Below are 16,745 nucleotides of genomic sequence, written 5' to 3'. Positions count from 1 at the left end.
CCTTTACCCTACCCCCTAATATTTTTACAAGTGAATTTTACCTCCCCTATCACAAACATAAGTGAACAAAATATAGATAGGCACGGCTTTGACACTTAAGAAATGGGTTTTCATGGAGAAATATTGTTTCCAAAAATGTGTAAACTTCTTTTGGCCTCAATTGTTGCAATAAAAGTCCATGAGCTCTCGGACCAATATTGTCAACATGTCCTATTGCAACCATTACAGACAATATCAAATCTGATAACATAAAGTAAACATGTTATATTGCATTCATTCTAGACAATATCTTATCTGATAAAAAAGTAAACATGTCATATTACAGCTATTCCAGACAAAATCATGTCTGATTAGATAAAGTAAACATTTTCTATTGCAGCTAGTCCAGACAATGTCTGATCTGATATATAGAAGTTAACAGGTCACATTGCATCAATTCTACACAATATCTGATCTGATATTTTAAAATCAACATGTCCAATTGAAGCTATTCCAAACAAAAATTGATCTGATATGTAGAAATAAACTTGTTTTTTTTGCACCCATTCTACACAATATCTCATCTAATATTTCAAGGAGATCATGTCCTGTTGTAGCTATTCCAGACAATATCTGATTTGATATATAAAAGAAAACATGCCTTATTGCAGCCATTCCAGACAATATCGAATCTTATAAAATAAAGTAAACATGTCCTAGTGCCTTCATTCCAGACAATATCTGAATTCGTGAAAAATAAAGTAAACATGTCCTTTTGCAGCTATTCCAGATAATATCTGATCTGATATATTGAAGTAAACATGCCCTATTGCAGCCATTCTACACTATATCTGGTCTGATATTTAAAAGGGACCATGTCCTATTGTAGCTATTCCAGACGATCCCTGATCTGATGTACTGAAGTATACATGTCCTATTACACCCATTTTACACCATATCTGAGCTGATATTTTAACGTAAACATGTCTTATTTTACATATTCATAATAATATCAGATCTGATAACATAAAGTAAACATTTCCTATTGCAGCCTTTCCAGACAATATTAGATCTGATAATATAAACTAAACATGTTCTATTGCATTCATTCCAGACAATATTAGATCTGATTGAATAAAGTAAACATGTCTTATTGCATTCATTCATGAAAGTATTAGATCTGATAAAACTTTTTTTTTCTAATCAGATCAGATGTCCTATTGCGTTCATTCCAGACAACATCTGATCTGATTAGAAAAAAAATAAAGTAAAAATTTCCTATTGCAGCCATTCGAGACAATATCAAATCTGATAAAATAAAGTAAACATGTCCTATTGCAGCCATTCCAGAAATATCTGATCTGATAACATAAAATAAACATGTCCAATTGCAGCCCTTCCGGACAATATCTGATCTGATATATAAGAGTAAACATGCCTTATTGCAGCCATTCCAGACAACATCAGGTCTAAAAATATAAATATATATTGAAGTAAACCTGCTCTATTGCAGCCATTCTACACAAAAGCTGATCTGATATTTTAAATAAACATGTCCTATTGTAGCTATTCCAGACAATATCTTGTCTGATAAAATAAAGTAAACATGTTTTATTGCAGCCATTCTAGAGAATATCAGACCTGATAAAATAAAATAAACATGTTCTATTGCATTCATTCCAGACAATATCTGATCTGATAAAATAAAGTAAACATGTACTGTTTCAGCCATTCCAGACATTACCAGATCTTATATATATTGAAGTAAATATGCCCTATTGCAGCCAGTCTACATAATGTCTGAACTGATGTTTTAAAGTTATCATGTCCTATTGTAGCTATTCAAGACAATATCTGATCTAATAACATAAAGTAAACATGTCCTATTGCAGCCATTCCAGACAATATCAGATCTGATCAAAAAAAATAGTTTCATTCATTCGAGACAATATCAGAGCTGATAAAATAAAGTAAACATATTCCATTGCAGTTATTCCAGACAATATCAGAGCTGATAAAATAAAGTAAACATATTCCATCGCAGCTATTCCAGACAATATCAGAGCTGATAAAATAAAGTAAACATATTCCATCGCAGTTATTCCAGACAATATCAGAGCTGATAAAATAAAGTAAACATATTCCATTGCAGCTATTCCAGACAATATCAGAGCTGATAGAATAAAGTAAACATATTCCATTGCAGCTATTCCAGACAATATCAGAGCTGGTAGAATAAAGTAAACATATTCCATTGCAGTTATTCCAGACAATATCAGAGCTGATAAAATAAAGTAAACATATTCCATTGCAGTTATTCCAGACAATATCAGAGCTGATAAAATAAAGTAAACATATTCCATTGCAGTTATTCCAGACAATATCAGAGCTGATAGAATAAAGTAAACATATCCTATCGCAAACTATTCCAGACAATATCAGAGCTGATAAAGTAAACATATTCCATTGCAGCTATTCCAGACAATATCAGAGCTGATAAAATAAAGTAAACATGTCCTATTGCAGCCATTCCAGACAATATCAGATCTGATCCAAAAAAAATAGTTTCATTCATTCGAGACAATATCAGAGCTGATAAAATAAAGTAAACATATTCCATTGCAGTTATTCCAGACAATATCAGAGCTGATAAAATAAAGTAAACATATTCCATTGCAGTTATTCCAGACAATATCAGAGCTGATAAAATAAAATAAACATATTCCATTGCAGTTATTCCAGACAATATCAGAGCTGATAAAATAAAGTAAACATATTCCATTGCAGTTATTCCAGACAATATCAGAGCTGATAGAATAAAGTAAACATATTCCATTGCAGTTATTCCAGACAATATCAGATCTGATAAAATAAAGTAAACATATTCCATTGCAGTTATTCCAGACAATATCAGAGCTGATAAAATAAAGTAAACATATTCCATTGCAGTTATTCCAGACAATATCAGAACTGATAGAATAAAGTAAATATGTTCTATTGTGTTCATTCTAGACAATATCTGATCTGATTAAAAAAAGTAAAAGTGTCCTATTGCAGCCATTCCAGACATTATCAGATCTGATAAAATAAAGTAAACATGTCCTATTGCATTCATTCCAGAAAAAATTTGATCTGATAAAATAAAGTAAACATATCCTATCGCAAACTATTCCAGACAATATCTGATCTGATATGTTGTAGTAAACATGTCCTATTGTAGCTATTCTAAACAATATCTGATCTGCTAAAATAAAGTAAAAATGTTCTTATGCATTCATTCCAGACAATATCAGATCTGATAAAATAAAGTAAACATGTTCTAATGCATTCATTCTAGACAATATCTGATCTGATCAAATAAAGTAAACATATCATATTGCAGCTATTCCAGATATGCTATATTGAAGTAAACATGTCCTATTGCAGCCATTCCAGGCAATACTTGATCTGATATATTGAAGTAAACATGTCCTATTGCAGCCGTTCTAGACAATACCTGATCTGAGCTATTAAATTAGACATACCTTGTTTCAGCCGTTCCAGACAATATTTGATCTGATATATATAAGTAAATATGCCCTATTGCAGCCGTTGTAGACAGTATCTGATCTTAGATATTGAAGTAAACATGCCCTATTACAGGCATTCCAGGGAATGTCTGATGTGATATATTGAAATAAACATGTCCTATTGCAGCCATTCCAAACATTACTAGTATCTGATCTGATATATTGAAGTATACATGCCCTATTGCAGCTATTCTAGACAACAAAGAAACTATCCTGATATTTGTCTATATGACATGAATTATATTAAAATTCAGAATGTATTAAAATCTCTAGTTATAGTGATTAATTTACGAGAGACAAAAAAGGAATTCAGCATTCAGCTCCTGTTTAAGTAGTTCTTTGAATCATAAATCACAGAAGTTTTACAATATAGGGTAAATTTTTGTAAATGTAATTTTCATGTTTCAATGAATTGTTTGTATTTATATTATAATCATTCTTCATTCATTACACGCACTTTTGTATTGTAACACAATGGATACAATTTCGCTTAAACAAAAGAATATTCTTAAAGACCTACTCCAGTCCTACCTTTTAACCTTAAATTGTCACTGAAAAAGCGTGAAAATCACGACTATGAACAGTGACGCCTGTCAACTTTCAACTTTATACATTTCACTCAGGTCATATAAATCACAACATGAGGTTAAATATATTCAATAAAATTATAAAACTAGGTCACAATCAAACATAATAATGAGAACAGAATTGCTACATTTATGCCGGAGAATAGCTTTATGTTAAATGCATTTCAATTATTTAATGGTAAGATGATACTTTTAACAAACAAACGATACTTTTATACTCAAATCCACAACAGTTGATTTTCATTAGCATATCAAATTTTAACACATTCGGTCTGTTACAAACTTTCGGTTTAATATATTTTTTCTGCCATGAAAAAAGGAAGAACATTCTAATACATAGTGGTATTCGCCTCCAATATTACTTTGACGTAATGTGCATTTTCTATTTTCTAAAGCTATTCTGTTCCAATTTCCTGTTTCTACAGGTAGTCTGTTGTTTCTAGTCCTAAATTTTATTATATATTTCAGGAATTTCTGATCCGTTTCAAGTAAATATCTTTTAACTTTGAATTCATGTTTGAACAATTTATATATCTTACAATTACTAGAATTTTCAAGTAAAGAGTACCAATCATTTAAAAACAAATATGTCAGTCGTTGCTTTACAATACTAATTAACCATTTACAATCTAAAAAATCATGCAATAACAATATCTCATGCATACCACATTCTATAAATATACCTTGTATATATTTTAACCATTTGAATAATGTTACATTTGAATGTCTTTTTTGCATAAAATTCTATATATTAAAATACCTGTGGTTTTGCGTGCTAAAGTGTAGCGCGTGGCCGTTAACTGTTACCTATTTTCATCATGGGCTGCATACACACAATAGAATTTAAATAGCCGCGGAGCAGGGCTTTAAGGCGACGCATTAAAAATATCTGCAATATAATTAATTGGCCACTACATCAGATTTGAAATAATTTAATGAGTTACGATGTAATTAATGAATTTTCTTTTCGAGACCAGAAAATATCTTGAAAAAAAAGCAGTTAGTGAGTCATCTAGGTATGTATAATTATCATGGTAAATTGACCGACATGATAATGTTTTGTTTTGTTTAAGTTGGGTTTAACGTCACACCAACACAATTTAGGTCACACGGCGATTCTCCAGCTTTGATGGTGGACGAAGACCCCAGATGTTCCTCCGTGTATTATTTCATCACGGGCAGAACCTGGATAGAACCACCGGCCTTCCGTAAGCCAGCTGGATGGCGTCCTCACATGAAAAAATTAACGCCCTGAGTGAGGTTCGAACCTACATCGGTGAGGGGCGAGTAATTCAAAGTCAGTGACCTTAACCACTTGGCCTCGGAGGCCCCGACAGGATAATGGGTTTTAAATATTATACATTTAATGGCTGTTCATTTTCGTGATAGGTTAACCAATTACACTCGCTGTGCATTTTGACAAGTCCTACTTAATTAGCAGGTAACTGGATCAGACGAGAGAATTGCAGGAAATGCGTGGTGGTTTTAGTTTACACCAGTTTTATTTCAGAAAGTTAAAGAATTGAACAGAAAGCTATGATAGCTTACAGCTGTCCTCTCCAAATCGTGATGTTTTGAAATTTGCCAGTGAGGCAGGTTCGGCGGACATATGGCGACTGAAGGAATATAGACGAACGGATCGGCATTAATGCAGTTTTGTTTACTAAGGCTTCTGGAAGTTTTGTTATTGTTACGGAATATAAACTGGAAGGACATTACACAATGTTTTGATTTTTTATCAAGCTTGAAACTTATTCATTGTGTGTAATTGAAGTATAGCCCCGCAGAAACACATCCTTCTGAATCAAATATTATCAAAAGCAGAGTGATATAAGTGTAACGAAAGATACCTTTGCTATGTTTTCCTATTTCCGTTGATTGTGCCTCCGAAAGTTCGAATCCATTGACGAGTTGTTAAATAAATGTCTTCAGCAATGTCTTCATGTAATCACAACACTTAAATTCCTCGTATTAACGCACTCTTTTATATAAACACTTGTACTTAAGGCACACGAATGAAATAAGAACGATTTTCTACAAACACAATATTATACAAATACACGAATTTAATATGCAGTAGAATAATTTTAGTTGTGATATAAATATTTTTCTCCTTCACTTTGAGCACTACAAGTGATTAAGATTACTTCTTAAACAACTAACATTAACAATTGTTTAAAGTTTAAAGGTAGTAGTCCTTTAAAGAAGACATATTTATTTTCAGTCTATTTTAGCGTACAATCGCGAATTACAGATACGCACATGAAAAACAAATTCTTAAAATTAAGAGAAAAGTAAGAATGGCAACAGAGAAGTCAACACAATAATAATGAAAATACATGTATTTGATTGAATCGGAGGAGTCAAAATGTAAAAAATGAACATAAACATACACAAGATGGCAACAGAGGTGTCACAATGTAACTAATTAAATATAAACATACACGAGATGGCAACAGGGGTGTCACAATGTAACTAATTAAACATTAATATACACGAGATGGCAACAGTGGTGTCACAATGTAACTAATTACATATAAATATACACGAGATGGCAACAAGGGTGTCACAGTGTAACTAATTACACATAAACATACACGAGATGGCAACAGGGGTGTCACAATGTAACTAATTAAACATAAACATACACAAGATGGACAGGCTGAAAACGGGGAAGCAACAGAAATGTAAGTGTAAAAGATGACAACGGAGACGATAAATAACAGTTTAATCGTACTTCACCCTTTATAATAAACAAAGTCTGTTTCCGGTGTTTAGTCTTATTTGTTTAATGCTCTTCAGTGAAATACTGAAATTTATCAGTGAAATAAAATTGATATTTTCATTGTTTTAAACTGTATCAATTTTATTTTTCACTGGTACGGACCTACACTTGAATGCGGAAGAATTTGAAGTATATATGAAAGAAAATTCAATGAGAAATAGTCTTCAGTAAAGGTATAGATGTATAAAAAATAATAACAGAATCATGAATATTTACAAGCCATCATAAATTGTAAAATAAGTAAGGAAACAACCTATTTACACTTTTTCTACAAAGATATCCTGACGTTACGACATTATGACGTCATTATGCGATGCACGTGACGTTGCGCGGACAAACTGGATATAATTTGGTTAAAACCATTCAAAATGCATAAAATAAATAGAAAATCTGTTTGTTTTGGTGTTAGATTGAAATATATTTCACTTGTGGAACACAATAATTTACATTTTCACTCATTGCAATTCGTGAAAATATTGCCTTATAGTGTTCACTCGGTGAAATATTACAATCAAATATCCTCTATTTATCTCTGTACAAATTTGTCACAACACGTTTGTTCTCTCATCCAAAACAAATATCAAATAACGATAATTTATTTACAAACTTGCTTATTTTTTTCTTTTGCTACTTAGCGAATTATTCATTACTCTCCCCCTCTCTCTCTCTCTCTCTCCTCCTCCTCCTCCTCCTCCAGATGAATGTACACAGCTCTGTGATATCAAAAATCCATAAGAAATTGTACAACGTGGATGAGTAATATTGACGCAAGCAGGTGTTTTACATTCGTTTGTGAGAGTGACCTAGCAACAAAAGCAAGAACAAACTCATATTCTCATTAGGCCATGCAATTGCATAAATAGACAATATTAACTATATAATTATGTATAGCTACTGGCCAAAATAAATAACAAAAGTACATTTATATTAGAAAATGATTTATATTAGAGCCTTCGGCTTACTGCTATGCTGGATAAATTTTCTTAATCCACGGTACCAACCCGTTATTCTATTTATCCTATCGCCTTTTACGAATATATTAGTGAAGATACCTTTAAACTTTACACTTCTTGAGTTAGGCTACTTCCTTTGTGAATCATTATTATGGCGATTGAATTTCCACGCAGGAAGAAATAGTTCCCCAGATTTTGATAACTTTTTAGGTCAAAGAACATACATTTTGAAGGCATTGTAATGTCTATGCAATGGCAATGTTTTACCCACCTAGAATATCATTCTTTCTAAAGATTCGTAAAAATGTGCAGTTTTCAAACAAGTCAGTGAGTCGAAGTTAGTCACGGTCGAGGCCACTTGTGACAGTTCAAATTATATCATGAATATGTGGAAATTCTAGATATTCAACACCGCACCGGAAAACAAAGAAAGAATATCTGTATGCTAAGAGTAACTGTGTAATTACCAGTGAAATGGAGCCTCCGGCAGAAATTGAAGATACCGGATATGGATGGGATACATGTATGTTACATTTTCCAGATGCTTCAAAATCTTGCGCACGAACTTAGTGATGATTTATGTTCAAAGTTTCTATTTCATAATTACTTTGTGATTCAGTGTGTGGAGGCGACGGTTTATCTAGAATGTACAAGAACTTGTCTTTTGGGTAGCAGCTGTGCCACAGACTGAACAGATCTAGATTGGCATGGTTAGGCAAAAGCAGAAAAGCCAGCATCACTAACACTGGAGCAGCTCTTTTCTCTTTGGACATGGAGACATGACATACTGGACATTTTGTGGCCGCTAATTTGCTTATAAACACGGATTTTCTGTACGAGATGCATGTGATAGAAGTGATATGCCAATTTTTTTATTTGCATCGAGATCTCAATCAGCCGTCATTGGCACCAGGTAAGTGCAAAGTTTACTTTGTTCTGTAAATGACATCAAGGTAGATAGAACAAAATGTTCCTGTAGTTTAACTGGTAAAACGCCTCTGGTTACACTTCATGTGCTCGACTAAGAGGAGTTCTGAGTTCAAATCTCAGTGGAAGCAGTTCGTCATTGAACCACAAAGATCTGTCTTTTAACTAAAAATATTAAAAATTGTATTTTGAGGTTTTACAAAGGTTTGAAACCTTTGCTAATCTTACGCATCAATAAATACTAGCATGACTCTATGGTAACGAATACGTTTTCAAGAAAATGTGTTTTGCGATTATACATCTACGGAGATACTCCCAACAATCAATTTCTGATCATAACTGGGAGGTCATACTGCCCCACTATTCGGTACAATACTGACCCAGTATTAATGGCAGACTGTACGTTTAGTCGAAAAACTGTACGACTATTCAAAACTTCTTTTCATTCTTATATTTCAATGTATAAACTTTGTTGTTGTTGGTTTTTTTGACAACCAACAGTTAAAAAAATAATTATAGTTTCTTTCGTTTTCAGAACAGTCTTGGATCAGTTTAGATGTTATTACTGGAGTCTGTTATTGCTGCAGTTTCGTGGACCAGTTTATATGTTATTACTGGAGTCGTGGACCAAGTTAAATGTTATTACTGCAGTTTCTTGGACCAGTTTAGATGTTATTACTTAAGTCGTGGACCAAATTAGATGTTAATACTGCAGTTTCGTTGACCAGTTTAGATGTTATTACTTAAGTCGTGGACCAATTTAGATGTTAATACTGCAGTTTCGTGGACCAGTTTAGATGTTATTACTGATGTCGTGGACCAATTTAGATGTTAATACTGCAGTTTCGTGGACCAGTTTAGATGTTATTACTTAAGTCGTGGACCAATTTAGATGTTAATACTGCAGTTTCGTGGACCAGTTTAGATGTTATTACTGATGTCGTGGACCAATTTAGATGTTAATACTGCAATTTCGTTGACCAGTTTAGATGTTATTACTTAAGTCGTGGACCAATTTAGATGTTAATACTGCAGTTTCGTTGACCAGTTTAGATGTTATTACTTAAGTCGTGGACCAATTTAGATGTTAATACTGCAGTTTCGTGGACCAGTTTAGATGTTATTACTTAAGTCGTGGACCAATTTAGATGTTAATACTGCAGTTTCGTGGACCAGTTTAGATGTTATTACTGATGTCGTGGAGCAAGTTAAATGTTATTACTGCAGTTTCGTGGATCAGTTTAGATGTTATTACTGTAGTTTCGATTCCACTTTTCCTAAATTACACCCTAACAAAGCACAATGACAGCACTTAAAAAGAAAAACAGAAAGCCTACTAAAATAAATACAAAAAAAAAATTCCCCGCCAAATTATTCCAGCAGAAATTTATTCTCAAAACAAATTCATAACATAAATTTAAAAACCAGGAGCTAGGAAAGCAGAAGTATCTGAATGTTGAATGTTTAGATAAATAGATTATATAGTAAATAGATTATAATAGTAAATAGATTTGTGTCTCAAAGATAAGAGACATTTATTTGCTAGATTTTAAAAGGAAGATGCACTAAGATGTGGTTACAGGTAAAGTATGATGGAAAGAGGCATAATTCTGTAAAATAAAAAGAGTGATGGGAATGGATTTGACATATGCAGATGTTGAAAACGAATATATATTTATTGAGTTTCAAGTCATTATCTTTGATAGTAACGTAGATATGTTCCGAAAAAGAAGCATGCCCAAAAGGTTGAACAAAGTATGAAAGAGGCAAAATTCTGTTAAAAAAGATCAGATTTATGAGAATTGTATCCACTATTCCAAATAACAAAGCTTGCCCAAAACCTTTAACCTGAAAATAACGCAAGTATTATACCTTGGTGACCTTGACCTTGGGTATAATGGACATTGTCCCTGCATTAACTTTGTTTGTATGCTGCCCTATGTTTATGTGAAGTTACATTAACATTTAAGCAATAATAAACAAGAGCTGTCATTAATGGTGACAAATGCCCCCGCAGCGCCTTGACCTTTGACCTGGTGGCCCCAAAGTCAGTAGGGGTCGTGTATTCAATAAGTACTATCAGCATGTGAAATGTGAAGTTTGAAGGTCCTGGGTGCAGTAGTTCGCGAGTAAAGTGAAAATGTTAAAAAAAAGTGTTTTGTCAAACTGAGCGGAATAGATATATTTTTCTCGTATGTTGGCGGAAACACGCATATAGATTATATTTCTTATCAAAGATAAGGACATCGTTAGTGAAATAGAGGAATAAATACTGTTTGCTTTTCTAAGGTTAAGTAAAATACAATACAAAACTTATATCTATTAATTCAATGAGTGCAGTGTATGGAGCTTATAACCCCAAACACTTCAATCATTATTGATAGGCGTACATTTTTGGCGAATAGTGGAACTATCTTATATCAAGTTTTGCTACAAGGCGATCAGTGCATAATTTGAAGCATGTTGGGTAATATTTCAACCATTCGGTCCTCTATCTCGAACGCACCTTAAGTCCTATATATAATATTCGTATAGGGTACGTAAGGTATTCGTAGCAAATATTTCCCCTATCTCGAAAGTGTCCTCGTTACTTACGACACTTTGTAAATATCCTCGCAAGTTAAGGCTAAAAAATCCGCCCCTTAGCGTTCTCGTAGCGTATAATAGCTTATCTGGGTATGTTGCACCACGCTGAAACTGGCGTTATATATATTTATCAAAGTTGTCATTCCGTCCGTTCGTGACATCGAACGTGAATTATTTCACATGGATCGTTAAATTTAGTGCTTTTAGTGTTTTTACGGATAAAAACGCACAGTTTTTTGTTATTGTTTTGTTGTTTTTCAGTTTTTTTTGTTTTATTTTGTTTTGTTTCACAGCGAAGGAAATACTCTTTATTAAAATACATTAACACCTGTCCGTTTTTTTCATCGCATTTAAATTAGTAGGACTATGTTTTTGCCCCGTCGGAATCAACCTATCAAATATTTTTTTTGGTAATCGGCACCGTCGGTATTTTGATATATATATTCTTTGTTTATTTTAGTCTCATCTACATACAAGTACATTACATCAATAACTATATGCATATAGCCATTCTATAACAGAATTATAAGACTAATATCAAACATGTACAGATCAAAACAACAATATATTACAAGATAACATACATAGAACATTTGCAAATCGTTACATATAACACGTTCTATATCCTGTATCAATTCCTCTCGGTATATAAAAAAATATATGTATGACATGTCTAAAACACCTGAAAACAAGAGCATTGCCTTACGGGTGTAGTTGCTCATGTCTCAGTACAAATATTGCCTTATCCATCATTATCTAAGTCCAGATGGGGTCACAATTCTTGCACAAAGTAATGTAGAGTTACGGTACTTGCTGTGCAGCTCCAGTTTTATAGCAATAGCTGTGACCGTTAAGGAGAAAAGTTGACCTTTGAAAACGTAACCAAGAAATCTGATATTTTCCAGAAGGTGCCATAATCCTTGCAAAGAGGAGGATCATGTTATATTTCTATTTCTATTTTACGAAGTCAGTGTTTGGTGGTAAACAAGTGTTGCATGTTTTAAAGTTATACCTTTGATAGTATAGGAGAAAAGGTGGCCTAAACATAAACCCTTGACCAAGAAATCTGACTTTCCAAGTCCAAGAGGGAATGACATGATAAGAATTTAAAAATTTCATGTAAAAGTTGACTTTTACCACAATTACTACTGTATATATTTATTCATCAAAATGGTTAGAAAATCATTACAGTCAATTCTCTAAAAGTCATATCGAAAGTACGATACACGTAGCCTTTATGGAAGTACATATTTGTATCATTTAAGGTATGTATACAAAATATATCACAAATATGTTTAAAATTTCCTATCACGAAATTACTGGAATCTAAACCATTTAGCCCGTGAAATGTAATAACTGGTGAGACTGGATTATGTTTCGGTTACCGTTTTCTGAACTGACCAACTGTAGAATTCTTAAAAGCGAAAGGAAGTGCGTTGTGCATGGCTATATAAGTATAGTTACAAAGAACCACTTCTGTCCAATCATCATGATAGTAGATTTCACAATAAGATTCACCTCCTGAGGAACTATCATGATTAAAAACAGTTTGAAACGTCCACACAGATTAATGATATATTGATTTTTATATTGAAAGCTAAACGCAAATAATTAGGTTTAAATACCGGGTATCCGTGAAGATTGGCTAAAGGTACGGTTTTTCATTCTCCACCTCTCACTTATATGTGGAGTTGTCAGGCATTTGTGGAGAACAGCTTAAGACTTTTAAGGAACCCAGGAATACTTATCCAGTTAACTGACAAACTTTAGCACAGAACAAGCAAATTCGATGAATTGGAATCCCCCGCCGAAAGGGTCAGAGTTGAGGAACGGCAAAAAAATATATCCAGCTAAAAGTTAAGAATGTTACCAAGAAGCAAATAATTTCATTAGTCAAAATCAAATTAAAAGAAAATGAATGGTTTGTTTGGGTGGGGGTGGGGTGAGGATACAACAGTTTACATGTTGATTATAAATATTGATAGAAAACGAAAAATGAAAAAAAGAAAAAAAAAATTGGGGGGGGGGGGGGGGGGGGGTAGGGTTGTGAGGGGGGTGACCAAGGTAAGGTGGTGACCAGGTGTACACAACATCACATGTTTATAATAAATGTTCATGGAAAAGAATGAAAGAAGTTTAATGAAATTCTTCCAATTGGTTGGTTTGTTATGTACAGATCTGTGGATTTTTAAACAATTAAAGGGCAATAACTATATGGAAAATTGACCAATCGAAAAAAACATGAAGGGCATCGTCGCAGTATCTTGGTTCATGTCTATTTCAAGTTTGATGAAATTCTACCTGCTAGTTACTGAGAAATGGCTGCAGACGGACAATTTTTCATTAAATCAAGGGCAATAACTCTGAAGGAAATTGACCTATCAAAAAAAAAAACTTGACGGGCATCAGCGCAGTATCTTGGTTCATGTCTATTTCAAATTTGATGAAATTCTACCTGCTAGTTACTGAGAAATGGCTGCAGACGGACATTTTTTATTAAATCAAGGGCAATAACTCTGAGGGAAATTGACCAATCAAAAAAAAAACTTGACGGGCATCATCGCAGTATGTTGGTTCATGTTTATTTCAAGTTTCATGAAATTCTACCAAGTAGTTACTGAGAAATGGCTGCGGACGGACGGACGGACGAACTGACTGACGGACTGATGGACGGACAACGCCATTTCAATACCCCCCTCCCGATTTCATCGGCGGGGGATAAAAAAGCGTGAAAGTCTACTCTTTGAAACCTTAGATAAATAATGTACATTCCTTACAAAATTTGATACAAGTGACTGTAAGTTTAGAGTTTAAATTGAGCGTAAAGCTAATAGGCATCTCTAAAATTATAGTAGTCATTGCTGAATAAATATGAAACTATTGTTCTTAATTCATTACGAAATATAGTTCTGGCTACCATAGGCTAACTTAACAGACGCTATTTTTTTTATTCTGATCAAAACAGCATATAACATCTCTGAAGCTGTAACGTTTAAGCTATACGAAATAAAGTCTTACGAAATGTAAATACTTTTTACTTTCCAGTAGACATTATACCGTTGGCAAGGGATAAAATTCACTTAATATGGCCAAATGTCCCACGTTGTTTAGCAACACAGCTTGTAGGCTATCAGGTGCACGTGCAGTTGGTCGAAAATGACGTCATTAAATGGTCTAACCTGAGGTTTATCGTAAACAAGACGTTTTCGGGTTGTAAATACACATTTTGTACGTATAAAACTCATATGCATGGATTAACAATGAAACATTCAGAACTGAATGCTTTGCATTGACCATGTGTGGTTTTTTTTGTGTGAAAATAACGTTTTAATTTCAAGCGCTAATGTCTATTTAATGACTGTGTGTTTATCATATACTGAAAAATATATACAACACAAATAGCCAGAGAATAACATTAAAATACTTACAGACAGCTTCCAAAAATTTGCAAAAACGAAAGCGAACGCCTAGTTTTTGGCGACTTCCGTTTGGGGCGTTCAGAGAGTCCGTACACTGTGAGGTTGTTATATGACTACATTGGTTAGGCGGTTTTTCCTAAACCCGAAGGACAGCGTAGAATGAAAAAAAAACAACAAATACCCAGGTCATATCGAATGTTAAGAAAACACCCGCCTCCCTCGGGCAGATCATTTTCTTGCCTGGCGTTAATATCATTTGATACCATTTCAAAGATTTTGTAGTTTTAAGGTGACTCTGCACGTTTGATAAACTGTAAGTGATAGCGTAACGTCATTTATCCGGGAAACGTAGAATAAAGCCTGGATTCAGCGTACGGAAACGAAAATCATTTTATGAATTTATGGCAACCTGTGAGTAAGTTTATTACAATAGCACTGTTACAATTTTTCTAATGTTAAAATATGGTATTAAAACATCTGACACGTTAAATAATTCAAAATAATGTCGTAAAATTTGCTTGAAATGTGCATGTCAAGTCAAATATCTCAAAATAACGACAAGGACATGTACATTTTATTTCACCACATTATAGACCATATGTTAATTTACAACTGTGAGAAGTTTCATTAAAATCTACATTTTAGAAAAAAAATCATTCGCGAAACTGTTGTTAAAGTTATGATACTTAGACCCTCATTATGAAAAATTGCGATTGGTCCTAATGTTTTCAATCCATCAAAAATCAAGCACACGACTTTATCTTTTTTATCCGATGATTTTAAAGTATATTCTAAAGTAACGTCAAATCATGACGTCAATTTGCGCATGTATAGCATATCTTTTCCCTATGTAAATGGTGTCTTTTCCCACTAGGCAGTCAAGGACTCAAGATACTCATTTGTTTTCAGTTTTAAAGTGTGCAACATAGTTTCAAATTTATGAAGGGCTGGCCGGTTTGGTTTCTGGGTTTTGCATTGTACATGATTTTCAGCGCAGATCTACGCCAAACATGGCTTTAAAATGGTAACTGATAAACTTTCCGATTTCTCGTTTTTATTTATTTTTTATGAATTTCAATATTTTTTCTCAAAAAAGGTTCTTTTTTGCTATTTCGTACCTTCCTTTGTTAAATTTTCCTTAATTCTGTCATATTTATATAGTGTGCGCATGAACAAACGTAGCACGCTTTAGCTCGGATCTGTTCCTGTTAAAAATATTTCTAGCATTTAAAAATCAGTTCTCGCTTTAATGCAATCATAAACAGGATATCCCTACGTGACTGAATATAGACCATGTGACCAGTCATTATGGGCGTTGTTTAATAGATACTTGCCAATCACCTGTTTGTTATCAGCTAATGGTCGTCTGCTTTCAGAGGAGAACGAGTTGTGACTGATCAAACATACACAGTGGGCGTTGTCTAAAACTTTGTACCAAGTGGTCACACATCTCTTGGTATTATTATTACGCATGAGGCCGGCCCTGAATTGGGGTATTTTATTGCAATCCCATATCCTTGAATAAGATTCGTCTGCTTGCGAATCGTTTAGTTTCCGCGTGCGTGACAGTTTTGGATAGACTGGCATCAGTCGTTAGAGTCATTGTATGTAAAGCACCTGGCCATAAAATCAATCCTCTCTGATACCACAATCTAAAAGAATTTACAATATCTCTTGCCTCTGTCTCTGTTGAGATGCGCCTAGAGAGAAAATGTTTTTCTGAGAAAATAATTTAATGTCAGTATGAAGAAATTAATATTATTACAGACTATTTGATCTCAACAGACTTTGTAAGTCTAAGTTTTGGAAACACTGAAAGAAATAAAGGCGCGTTAGTCAGATAAATCTAGCTTAGAATGTCAACTGTGCTAAAGCTGAAGTGAATTCCCCCTCGTTCTCCTCTGAAAGCAGACGACCATTACCTAATAACAAACAGGTGA

At 33.6% G+C, this 16,745-nt stretch overlaps 1 protein-coding gene and 1 long non-coding RNA gene across 2 annotated transcripts in view; one reads left to right on the top strand and one right to left on the bottom strand.

The window, feature by feature from the left end:
• LOC123528055 (E3 ubiquitin-protein ligase DZIP3-like) overlaps nucleotides 1–6,414 on the bottom strand; it is a 53,845-nt gene extending 47,431 nt beyond the window's left edge. The window contains exon 1 of the mRNA XM_053518351.1: nucleotides 5,986–6,414. The gene's annotated coding sequence lies outside the window, so the exon portion shown is untranslated. The remainder of the gene's footprint in view (nucleotides 1–5,985) is intronic.
• A 1,589-nt stretch (nucleotides 6,415–8,003) lies between these two features.
• Nucleotides 8,004–10,485, top strand: LOC123531208 (uncharacterized). The gene is made up of 2 exons (XR_006682366.2): nucleotides 8,004–8,786; nucleotides 9,336–10,485. It is a non-coding gene; the product is annotated as an uncharacterized LOC123531208 (long non-coding RNA).
• The last annotated feature ends 6,260 nt before the right edge of the window (nucleotides 10,486–16,745 follow it).

The sequence above is a fragment of the Mercenaria mercenaria genome, chromosome 11 (genome assembly GCF_021730395.1).
Source record: "Mercenaria mercenaria strain notata chromosome 11, MADL_Memer_1, whole genome shotgun sequence".
Classification (NCBI taxonomy): Eukaryota; Metazoa; Mollusca; class Bivalvia; order Venerida; family Veneridae; genus Mercenaria; species Mercenaria mercenaria.
This window is presented reverse-complemented; position numbering and strand designations above follow the sequence as displayed.